Source organism: Pseudophryne corroboree, chromosome 3, assembly GCF_028390025.1.
Source record: "Pseudophryne corroboree isolate aPseCor3 chromosome 3, aPseCor3.hap2, whole genome shotgun sequence".
NCBI lineage: Eukaryota > Metazoa > Chordata > Amphibia > Anura > Myobatrachidae > Pseudophryne > Pseudophryne corroboree.
The window spans coordinates 587176466-587189519 of NC_086446.1; the positions used below are offsets into that span (position 1 = coordinate 587176466).

Below are 13054 nucleotides of genomic sequence, written 5' to 3' on the forward strand. Positions count from 1 at the left end.
CTCCCCTGTCCTGGATATAAACTGCTCACCTGGGCGGCCCAGGTGAGCGGACCAGGTGAGCAGTCTATATCCAGGACAGGGGAGGTGAGAGAAAACTATAATGCCGTTGAGGGGGGGAAGTCCGGAGCGGCACCCGCCAGTCAGTCTCTGCGCACGCCTGTGCCAGTTAGCAGCTACCCATGAGGACAGGCGTGTACACAAATGACATCTCCATGCAACACAACATGCCATGACATCACTGACGGCAATGATTTAGAATCAGTTCATGTGTCAGATACCATTACAATACATACTGACTGCAAATGAGCCAACATGACTGAGGTAGAGGAGAAATCTGGGTCAGGTTCTCCCTGTATCTATCAGCTCCAGTCCAATATCGAAAAAAAAAGGTTTAACTGTCTCAAACATCCTCTTCCTCTGCTATATGACTCTCTCTGTCACTGCAGAACACGCATTTTGTAGACAGACATCTGTATCGAGCACAATTTAGTACTCCGATGCTGCTAAGCACCACTATATGTAGACTACCAGTAATATAGTATATGATAATATTCCATATTTATACACTCAAAAAGGCAAAATAGCGGAAAATTGGCTAAAACTCCCCTTTTTTTCTAAAGGAAAATCAGGGACCTAGAAATGACAAAAGGGCGTGGTCTAGTGGTCGAGGGCGTGGACTGGCGAGACAAGACGTGCGGGCTATGAGAGGGCATTTGTCTGTCGCACAGGTACTAACGCAAGGTCCCGGCTCCATCCTACCACGAGCAGCCAGGCCGCAGTGTTGCTGTTCCCAATGTGGTCCGCTTCGGGAGTGCCTGCTTGTGATTGGGCGGGGGGAGCGGCACCTGGTGCTGCAGCTGTTCATGCTCAGTAGTCAGTCACTCAAGTGGTATCACATACAGCGTGGTGACAGAGAGTATTTACTGCAGAGGCTGTGTCCATTGCCGGTAAGTACACACTGACTTATTACTGCCATGTGCTCAGACAAGTGCCAACCTGTCTGCAGGTATAAAGCTGCTGCTTGTTCGTTCCTCAATGTGACGGAAACTTAGCCAACTTTATTCATTCATTTCCTTAGCTGTTTTCTTCCTTCCTAGTTGCATAGCAGAGCCTGTCACTACTGCTATGGAATTGCTGCACATACTGTATAAACACAGATCAAGGCCCACTGCTATCAAAGCTTGGAGAGGGATAAAGTACCAACTAATCAGCTCTCCTAAAGCCGACAATTTGAGCAATTTGCCCGATAACGTGTCGTTAGGACAAATTGTTCAAATTGTCCTAATGTGTACCCACTACATCACTAGTGATGCGTGCTCCTACGGAGCGACAACTCATTACATGCAGTTCAATCGTCGTCGAATGTACCATGATAAAAATAAAAAAATATAACATGCATAAACAGATGTTTGGTCCGTTATGTGTGTGTATATGTCCATTCGACTGGCACTCCCCTGCTAAATGTACAGCTGCATCCCGGTGCCTATTAATCCGGTAGAGACGACTTTTTAAAGGAAGTAGTCTACCATTCATATTGATGGTAGTCTACTTCCTTTAAAAAGCCTTCTGTGAGTGCTGCTGCGAAATTATATAGATATATCTATATCTATCTATATATCTATATCTATATATATCTATATATATCTATATATATATATATATATATCTATATATATATATATATATATATATCTGTTAGGTCGCACTTACATCTACAGCAATTCCATAGCAGCAACTGTGGTGACAGCTAAAACTGACCTGTTGATCAATCTAGGCTGACCATACTATCCCTTTAACCTGGGACACTCATGAATTACACAGGTTCTGTGGCTGGCTGACTGCAAGCTTAGATTTCCCACGAGGCTGAAGTTAGCTTCTTATTCGGCCAGCTTCTTATTCACTTCTTATTCGGCTTAAGCTTCTTATTCGCTTCTTATTCGGCTCCAGCTTCTTATTCAGAAATTATTATATTAAAATAAATTAAATAAGGATAGATCACTAAGTTAACATTGCATAAACTTCAAATAGTGTCCCTTACACCAATTTACATGACATTTTGCATTAAACAAAATGATTTAGGCATGAAAATGGTGGTAAAGCGGGCACAGACACCAGATTTCATCATTTTGAATAAGAAGCTGTAGCTGTGCAAAGGTTAAACAGCGTTGGTCAACAGATTTGACACTTGAAACTCACACAGGGTGGTCACTTACATATCACCCACTTGCAATTTGCCTTGACCAACAGGCATTTGGGCATGAAAATGGTGGTAAAGCGGGCACAGACACCAGATTTCATCATTTTGAATAAGAAGCTGTAGTTGTGCAAGGGTTAAACAGCGTTGGTCAACAGATTTGACACTTGAAACTCACACAGGGTGGTCACTTACATATCACCCACTTGCAATTTGCCTTGACCAACAGGCATTTGGGCATGAAAATGGTGGTAAAGCGGGCACAGACACCAGATTTCATCATTTTGAATAAGAAGCTGTAGCTGTGCAAGGGTTAAACAGCGTTGGTCCACAGATTTGACACTTGAAACTCACACAGGGTGGTCACTTACATATCACCCACTTGCAAGTTGCCTTGACCAACAAGCATTTGGGCATGAAAATGGTGGTAAAGCGGGCACAGACACCAGATTTCATCATTTTGAATAAGAAGCTGTAGTTGTGCAAGGGTTAAACAGCATTGGTCAACAGATTTGACACTTGAAACTAAAGGGCCCTACACACTAAAAGATTATCTGTCCAATCTGGCTGATTGGAAAGAAAATCTGGCAATGTCTGGGAGCAAATGGCAATTCACTATTTACTCTCAAACATTGGAAAACAGACAAAAATGGACTTTAAGACAAATTGGTTAAGTTTGTTTAATTAAACCAATTTATCTGAACTGTTTTTGTCCATTTTCTTGATTTTGGTAGCAAATTGTTGATTGTCATTTGCTCCCAGCCATTGCCAGATTTTCTTTCCAATCAGCCAGATTGGACAGATAATCTTTAAGTGTGTAGGGCCTTTTACACAGGGTGGTCACTTACATATCACCCACTTGCAATTTGCCTTGACCAACAGGCATTTGGGAATGAAAATCGTGGTAAAGCGGGCACAAACACCAGATTTCATCATTTTGAATAAGAAGCTGTAGCTGTGCAAGGGTTAAACAGCGTTGGTCAAAAGATTTGACACTTGAAACTCACACAGGGTGGTCACTTACATATCACCCACTTGCAATTTGCCTTGACCAACAAGCATTTGATGAAGTCGCCGAGCTACTGAAGGCGGGGAAACGCGTCTGTTCGTCTCCCAAACACACGGGATACAGCTTTCAAATACCACATCCGCTGGCCAGCGTGTTGCAGACCCCACAAAGCCATTAGAATGGGGATGGAGTGCTTAAAAGCAATGTATATGTACTCCAGATAAGGCTGCCGGGAGGAGGTCCAGCCGGGAGGAATACCATCAACTCCGCTGATTAACTGAGGTTATTCCAATTTCCATATTGGCATATATGGTAAACTAACCTGATATGAGCATTTGCATGATGTCTACTAATACTGCATGAATACGCATGAACTGTGTCTATTAACTCAGCGAGAGTTTTCAGCGAAGTATAATTATAAAGCTGAAGGACGCCTAAAGGCTAATTAACAACTCTAACAGCTAACAACTCTCAGGTGCTGGATATTAGCTACCTAGTGTTATTGAGACTTAAGTAAAGGAGACTTTGTTACAGATAAATTCTGCAGCCTATTCCAGGTGATACATTGTCCCAAAGCAGTATAAGATAAAGAGACTTTGTTGCAGAATAGTCTTGCAGTATTTTGCTCTGTGGTGGTACATTTTGTCATTTATATATCTAATAATTTTTCTCTAACGTCCTAAGTGGATGCTGGGGACTCCGTAAGGACCATGGGGAATAGCGGCTCCGCAGGAGACTGGGCACAAAGTAAAAAGCTTTAGGACTACCTGGTGTGCACTGGCTCCTCCCCCTATGACCCTCCTCCAAGCCTCAGTTAAGATTTTGTGCCCGAACGAGAAGGGTGCAATCTAGGTGGCTCTCCTGAGCTGCTTAGAGAAAAAGTTTAAAGTAGGTTTTTTACTTTCAGTGAGACCTGCTGGCAACAGGCTCACTGCATCGAGGGACTAAGGGGAGAAGAAGCGAACTCACCTGCGTGCAGAGTGGATTGGGCTTCTTAGGCTACTGGACATTAGCTCCAGAGGGACGATCACAGGCCCAGCCATGGATGGGTCCCGGAGCCGCGCCGCCGTCCCCCTTACAGAGCCAGAAGACTGAAGAGTCCGGAAAATCGGCGGCAGAAGACGTCCTGTCTTCATTAAGGTAGCGCACAGCACCGCAGCTGTGTGCCATTGCTCTCAGCACACTTCACACTCCGGTCACTGAGGGTGCAGGGCGCTGGGGGGGGGCGCCCTGAGACGCAATAGAAATACCTTTTTTTTGCCTAAAAATACATCACATATAGCTCCTGGGCTATATGGATGTATTTAACCCCTGCCTAAATTACAATAAAAAAGCGGGAGAAAGGCCGCCGAAAAGGGGGCGGAGCCTATCTCCTCAGCACACTGGCGCCATTTTTTCCTCACAGCTCCGTTGGAGGAAGGCTCCCTGACTCTCCCCTGCAGTCCTGCACTACAGAAACAGGGTAAAACAAGAGAGGGGGGGCATAAAATTGGCATATAAAGATATACAGCAGCTATATTAGGGAAAAACACTTATATAAGGTTATCCCTGTATATATATAGCGCTCTGGTGTGTGCTGGCAAACTCTCCCTCTGTCTCCCCAAAGGGCTAGTGGGGTCCTGTCCTCTATCAGAGCATTCCCTGTGTGTGTGCGGTGTGTCGGTACGTTGTGTCGACATGTATGAGGAGGAAAATGGTGTGGAGGCGGAGCAATTGCCTGTGTTAGTGATGTCACCCTCTAGGGAGTCGACACCTGACTGGATGATCTTATGGAAAGAATTACGTGATAGTGTCAGCACTTTACAAAAGTCTGTTGACGACATGAGACAGCCGGATAATCAGTTAATACAGGCGTCTCAAACACCGTCAGGGGCTCTAAAGCGCCCGTTACTTCAGGTCGATACAGACACAGACACGGACACTGACTCCAGTGTCGACGGTGAAGAAACAAACGTATTTTCCAGTAGGGCTACACGTTACATGATCACGGCAATGAAGGAGGTTTTGAACATTTCTGATACTACAAGTACCACAAAAAAGGGTATTATGTGGGGTGTGAAAAAACTACCCGTAGTTTTTCCTGAATCAGATGAATTAAATGAGGTGTGTGATGAAGCGTGGGTTTCCCCCGATAAAAAACTGCTAATTTCTAAAAAATTATTGGCATTATACCCTTTCCTGCCAGAGGTTAGGGCGCGCTGGGAAACACCCCCTAGGGTGGATAAGGCGCTCACACGCTTATCAAAACAAGTGGCGTTACCGTCTCCTGATACGGCCGCCCTCAAGGAACCAGCTGATAGGATGCTGGAAAATGTCCTAAAAAGTATATACACACATACTGGTATTATACTGCGACCAGCAATCGCCTCAGCCTGGATGTGCAGTGCTGGGGTGGCTTGGTCGGATTCCCTGACTGAAAATATTGATACCCTGGACAGGGACAATATATTATTGACTATAGAGCGTTTAAAAGATGCGTTTCTATATATGCGAGATGCACAGAGGGATATTTGCACTCTGGCATCAAGAGTAAGTGCGATGTCCATTTCTGCCAGAAGAGGATTATGGACGCGACAGTGGTCAGGGTATGCGGATTCCAAATGGCATATGGAAGTATTGCCATATAAAGGGGAGGAGTTATTTGGGGTCGGTCTATCGGACTTGGTGACCACGGCAACGGCCGGGAAATCCACCTTTCTACCCCAAGTCACCTCGCAGCAGAAAAAGATACCGTCTTTTCAGGCTCACTCCTTTCGTCCCCATAAGGGCAAGCGGGCAAAAGGCCACTCATATCTGCCCCGGGGCAGAGGAAGAGGAAAAAGACTGCAGCAGACAGCCTCTTCCCACGAACAGAAGCCCTCCCCCGCTTCTGCCAAGTCCTCAGCATGACGCTGGGGCCTTACAAGCGGACTCAGGCACGGTGGGGGCCCGTCTCAAGATTTTCAGCGCGCAGTGGGCTCACTCGCAAGTGGACCCCTGGATCCTGCAGGTAGTATCTCAGGGGTACAAATTGGAATTCGAGACGTCTCCCCCTCGCCGGTTCCTGAAGTCTGCTTTACCAACGTCTCCCCCCGACAGGGAGGCGATATTGGAAGCCATTCACAAGCTGTATTCCCAGCAGGTGATAATCAAGGTACCCCTCCTACAACAGGGAAAGGGGTATTATTCCACGCTGTTTGTGGTACCGAAGCCGGACGGCTCGGTGAGACCCATTTTAAATCTGAAATCCTTGAACACTTACATAAGAAGGTTCAAGTTCAAGATGGAGTCACTCAGAGCAGTGATAGCGAACCTGGAAGAAGGGGACTATATGGTGTCTCTGGACATCAAGGATGCTTACCTCCATGTCCCAATTTGCCCTTCTCACCAAGGGTACCTCAGGTTTGTGGTACAGAACTGTCATTATCAGTTTCAGACTCTGCCGTTTGGATTGTCCACGGCACCCCGGGTCTTTACCAAGGTAATGGCCGAAATGATGATTCTTCTTCGAAGAAAAGGCGTCTTAATTATCCCTTACTTGGATGATCTCCTGATAAGGGCAAGGTCCAGAGAACAGTTAGAGGTCGGAGTAGCACTATCTCAAATAGTACTACGACAGCACGGTTGGATTCTAAATATTCCAAAATCGCAGCTGATTCCGACGACACGTCTGCTGTTCCTAGGGATGATTCTGGACACAGTACAGAAAAAGGTGTTTCTCCCGGAGGAGAAAGCCAGGGAGTTATCCGACCTAGTCAGGAACCTCCTAAGACCAGGCCAGGTGTCAGTGCATCAATGCACAAAGGTCCTGGGAAAGATGGTGGCTTCTTACGAAGCGATTCCATTCAGCAGATTCCACGCAAGAACTTTTCAGTGGGATCTGCTGGACAAATGGTCCGGATCGCATCTTCAAATGCATCAGCGGATAATCCTGTCTCCAAGGACAAGGGTGTCTCTCCTGTGGTGGTTACAGAGTGCTCATCTCCTAGAGGGCCGCAGATTCGGCTTTCAGGATTGGGTCCTGGTGACCACGGATGCCAGCCTGAGAGGCTGGGGAGCAGTCACACAGGGAAGAAATTTCCAGGGCTTGTGGTCAAGCATGGAAACGTCACTTCACATAAATATCCTGGAACTAAGGGCCATTTACAATGCCCTAAGTCAGGCAAGGCCTCTGCTTCAGGGTCAGTCGGTGTTGATCCAGTCGGACAACATCACGGCAGTCGCCCACGTAAACAGACAGGGCGGCACAAGAAGCAGGAGGGCAATGACGGAAGTTGCAAGGATTCTTCGCTGGGCGGAAAATCATGTGATAGCACTGTCAGCAGTGTTCATTCCGGGAGTGGACAACTGGGAAGCAGACTTCCTCAGCAGACACGATCTCCACCCGGGGAAGTGGGGACTTCACCCAGAAGTCTTCCACATGATTGTGAACCGTTGGGAAAAACCAAAGGTGGACATGATGGCGTCCCGCCTCAACAAAAAACTGGACAGATATTGCGCAAGGTCAAGGGACCCTCAGGCAATAGCTGTGGACGCTCTGGTAACACCGTGGGTGTACCGATCAGTGTATGTGTTCCCTCCTCTGCCTCTCATACCCAAAGTATTGAGAATCATAAGAAGGAGAGGAGTAAAGACTATACTCGTGGCTCCGGATTGGCCAAGAAGGACTTGGTACCCGGAACTTCAAGAGATGCTCACGGAAGACCCGTGGCCTCTACCTCTAAGAAAGGACCTGCTCCAGCAGGGACCATGTCTGTTTCAAGACTTACCGCGGCTGCGTTTGACGGCATGGCGGTTGAACGCCGGATCCTGAAGGAAAAAGGCATTCCGGATGAAGTCATCCCTACCCTGATCAAAGCCAGGAAGGATGTAACTGTGCAACATTATCACCGTATTTGGCGTAAATATGTTGCGTGGTGTGAGGCCAGGAAGGCCCCTACAGAGGAATTTCAACTGGGTCATTTCCTGCATTTCCTGCAAACAGGACTGTCTATGGGCCTAAAATTAGGGTCCATTAAGGTTCAAATTTCGGCCCTGTCAATATTCTTCCAAAAAGAACTAGCTTCAGTTCCTGAAGTTCAGACGTTTGTCAAGGGGGTACTGCATATACAGCCTCCTTTGTGCCTCCAGTGGCACCTTGGGATCTCAATGTAGTTTTGGGATTCCTAAAATCACATTGGTTTGAACCACTCACCACTGTGGACTTAAAATATCTCACATGGAAAGTGGTAATGATGTTAGCCCTGGCTTCAGCCAGGCGTGTATCAGAATTGGCGGCTTTATCCTATAAAAGCCCTTACCTAATTTTTCATATGGATAGGGCAGAATTGAGGACTCGGCCTCAATTTCTTCCTAAGGTGGTTTCAGCATTTCACTTAAACCAGCCTATTGTGGTGCCTGCGGCTACTAGGGACTTGGAGGATTCCAAGTTGCTAGACGTAGTCAGGGCCCTTAAAATATATGTTTCCAGGACGGCTGGAGTCAGAAAATCTGACTCGCTGTTTATCCTGTATGCACCCAACAAGCTGGGTGCTCCTGCTTCTAAGCAGACGATTGCTCGTTGGATTTGCAGTACAATTCAGCTTGCACATTCTGTGGCAAGCCTGCCACAGCCAAAATCTGTAAAAGCCCATTCCACACGGAAAGTGGGCTCATCTTGGGCGGCTGCCCGAGGGGTCTCGGCTTTACAACTTTGCCGAGCAGCTACTTGGTCAGGGGCAAACACGTTTGCTAAATTCTACAAATTTGATACCCTGGCTGAGGAGGACCTGGAGTTCTCTCATTCGGTGCTGCAGAGTCATCCGCACTCTCCCGCCCGTTTGGGAGCTTTGGTATAATCCCCATGGTCCTTACGGAGTCCCCAGCATCCACTTAGGACGTTAGAGAAAATAAGAATTTACTTACCGATAATTCTATTTCTCATAGTCCGCTGGGCGCCCATCCCAAGTGCGGATTGTCTGCAATACTTGTACATAGTTATTGTTACAAAAATCGGGTTATTATTGTTGTGAGCCATCTTTTCAGAGGCTCCTTTGTTATCATGCTGTTAACTGGGTTCAGATCACAAGTTGTACGGTGTGATTGGTGTGGCTGGTTTGAGTCTTACCCGGGATTCAAAATCCTTCCTTATTGTGTACGCTCGTCCGGGCACAGTATCCTAACTGAGGCTTGGAGGAGGGTCATAGGGGGAGGAGCCAGTGCACACCAGGTAGTCCTAAAGCTTTTTACTTTGTGCCCAGTCTCCTGCGGAGCCGCTATTCCCCATGGTCCTTACGGAGTCCCCAGCATCCACTACGGACTATGAGAAATAGAATTATCGGTAAGTAAATTCTTATTTTACACTATGGAGCATATTTTATATGTGTGAAAGGTGCTGGCCAGTATCAAATGGTTTGTTATATGTGATATAAATTTTTTTTTTCTTTTAAATAAAAAACAAAATATATCTACTACAGATTTCTAGCGCTATTGCATTTGTTTTTTGGGCATTAAAATGGTGGTAAAGCGGGCACAGACACCAGATTTCATCATTTTGAACAAGAAGCTGTAGCTCTGCATAGTGATGAGCGAGTTCGGTTCCTCGGAATCCGAAGCCCCCCGAACTTCACCCATTTTACACGGTTCCGAGGCAAACTCGGATCCTCCCGCCTTGCTCGGTTAACCCGAGCGCGCCCAAACGTCATCATCCCGCTGTCGGATTCTCGCAAGATTCGTATTCTATATAAGGAGCCGCGCGTCGCCGCCATTTTCACTCGTGCATTGGAGATGATAGGGAGAGGACGTGGCTGGCGTTCTCTGTTTGTTCAGTGTGCTGCAAATATCTGTGCTCAGTGTGCTGCAAATATCTGTGCTCAGTGTGCTGCAAATATCTGTGCTCAGTGTGCTGCAAATATCTGTGCTCAGTGAGCTGCAAATATCTGTGCTCAGTGTGCTGCAAATATCTACGTTTTCTGCCTGAAAAACGCTTCATATCTGTGCTCAGTGTGCTGCAAATATCTGTGCTCAGTGTGCTTTATTGTGGGGACTGGGGACCAGCAGTATTATATAGGAGGAGTACAGTGCAGAGTTTTGCTGACATGTGACCACCAGTATTATACGTTCTCTGTCTGAAAAACGCTCCATATCTGTGCTGCATTGTAGTATATAGGAGTACAGTGCATAATTTTGCTGACCACCAGTATATAATATATAGCAGTACGGTACAGTAGGCCACTGCTCTACCTACCTCTGTGTCGTCAAGTATACTAGCCGTCCATACCTGTGGTGCATTAAAGTTTTTGTGCGCAGTATATATATAGTAGTAGGACAGTGCATCATTTTGCTGACCACCAGTATATTATATATAGCAGTACGGTACAGTAGGCCACTGCTCTACCTACCTCTGTGTCGTCAAGTATACTATCCATCCATACCTGTGGTGCATTTACGTTTTTGTGCGCAGTATATATATAGTAGTAGGACAGTGCATCATTTTGCTGACCGCCAGTATATAATATATAGCAGTATGGTACAGTAGGCCACTGCTCTACCTACCTCTGTGTCGTCAAGTATACTATCCATCCATACCTGTGGTGCATTAATGTTTTTGTGCGCAGTATATATATAGTAGTAGGGCAGTGCATCATTTTGCTGACCACCAGTATATAATATATAGCAATACGGTACAGTAGGCCACTGCTCTACCTACCTCTGTGTCGTCAAGTATACTAGCCATCCATACCTGTGGTGCATTTAAGTTTTTGTGCGCAGTATATATAGTAGTAGGCCATTGCTATTGATATATTACTGGCATATAATTCCACACATTAAAAAATAGAGAACAAAAATGTGGAGGGTAAAATAGGGAAAGATCAAGATCCACTTCCAACTCGTGCTGAAGCTGCTGCCACTAGTCATGGCCGAGACGATGAAATGCCATCAACGTCGTCTGCCAAGGCCGATGACCAATGTCATAGTAGAGAGCATGTAAAATCCAAATAAATAAAGTTCAGTAAAATGACCCAAAAATCTAAATCAAAATCGTCTGAGGAGAAGCGTAAACTTGCCAATGTGCCATTTACGACACGGAGTGGCAAGGAACGGGTGAGGGCCTGGCCTATGTTCATGGCTAGTGGTTCAGCTTCACATGAGGATTGAAGCACTCATCCTCTCGCTAGAAAACTGCAGTGCCACTCCTAGATGGGCCAGGTGTTTGTGTCGGCCACTTGGGTCGCTTAGCTTAGCCATCCAGCTACCTCATTGCGCCTCTTTTTTTCTTTGCATCATGTGCTGTTTGGGGACTATTTTTTAAAATGCCATCCTGTCTGATACTGCAGTGCCACTGCTAGATGGGCCAGGTGTTTGTGTCGGCCACTTGGGTCGCTTAGCTTAGTCATCCAGCGACCTCGGTGCAAATTTTAGGACTAAAAATAATATTGTGAGGTGTGAGGTGTTCAGAATAGACTGGAAATTAGTGGAAATTATGGTTATTGAGGTTAAAAATTACCCCCACATTTTATGATTTAAGCTGTTTTTGAGGTTTTTTTCTGTAAAAAAACACCCGAATCCAAAACACACCCGAATCCGACAAAAAAATTTCAGGGAGGTTTTTGCCAAAACGCGTCCGAATCCAAAACACGGCCGCGGAACCGAATCCAAAACCAAAACACAAAACCCGAAAAATGTCTGGTGCACATCACTATGCACAACTACAGCTTCTTATTCAAAATGATGAAATCTGGTGTCTGTGCCGCTTTACCACCATTTTCATGCCCAAATACTTGTTGGTCAAGGCAATTTGCAAGTGGGTGATATGTAAGTGACCACCCTGTGTGAGTTTCAAGTGTCAAATCTTTTGACCAATGCTGTTTATCCTTTGCGCAACTAAAGCTTCTTATTCAAAATGAAGAAATCTGGTGTCTGTGCCCGCTTTACCACCATTTCCATGCCCAAATGCTTGTTGGTCAAGGCAAATTGCAAGTGGGTGATATGTAAGTGACCACCCTGTGTGAGTTTCAAGTGTCAAATCTTTTGACCAACGCTGTTTATCCCTTGCGCAACTAAAGCTTCTTATTCAAAATGATGAAATCTGGTGTCTGTGCCCACTTTACCACCATTTCCATGCCCAAATGCTTGTTGGTCAAGGAAAATTGCAGGTGGGTGATATGTAAGTGACCACCCTGTGTGGGTTTCATGTGTCAAATCTGTTGACCAACGCTGTTTAACCCTTCCAGAACTACAGCTTCTTATTCAAAATGATGAAATCTGGTGTCTGTGCCCGCTTTACCATCATTTCCATGCCCAAATGCTTGTTGGTCAAGGAAAATTGCAGGTGGGTGATATGTAAGTGACCACCCTGTGTGGGTTTCAAGTGTCAAATCTGTTGACCAACGCTGTTTAACCCTTGCAGAACTACAGCTTCTTATTCAAAATGATGAAATCTGGTGTCTGTGCCCGCTTTACCACCATTTCCATGCCCAAATGCTTGTTGGTCAAGGAAAATTGCAAGTGGGTGATATGTAAGTGACCACCCTGTGTGAGTTTCAAGTGTCAAATCTTTTGACCAACGCTGTTTATCCCTTGCGCAACTACAGCTTCTTATTCAAAATGAAGAAATCTGGTGTCTGTGCCCGCTTTACCACCATTTCCATGCCCAAATGCTTGTTGGTCAAGGAAAATTGCAGGTGGGTGATATGTAAGTGACCACCCTGTGTGGGTTTCAAGTGTCAAATCTGTTGACCAACGCTGTTTATCCTTTGCGCAACTACAGCTTCTTATTCAAAATGATGAAATCTGGTGTCTGTGCCCGCTTTACCACCATTTTCATGCCCAAATGCTTGTTGGTCAAGGCAATTTGCAAGTGGGTGATATGTAAGTGACCACCCTGTGTGAGT

General features: G+C 45.8%; 1 protein-coding gene across 5 annotated transcripts in view; it reads left to right on the forward strand.

The window, feature by feature from the left end:
• The first annotated feature begins 746 nt into the window (after positions 1 to 746).
• The window catches only part of LRRC20 (leucine rich repeat containing 20), a 1148610-nt gene continuing 1136302 nt past the window's right edge, over positions 747 to 13054 (forward strand). For 2 of the 5 annotated variants that reach the window (XM_063961451.1, XM_063961450.1), the window contains exon 1: positions 749 to 947. The gene's annotated coding sequence lies outside the window, so the exon portion shown is untranslated. Of the gene's footprint in view, positions 948 to 13054 lie in introns of all 5 variants that reach the window. The other 3 variants (XM_063961448.1, XM_063961449.1, XM_063961446.1) reach the window with 3 other exon arrangements.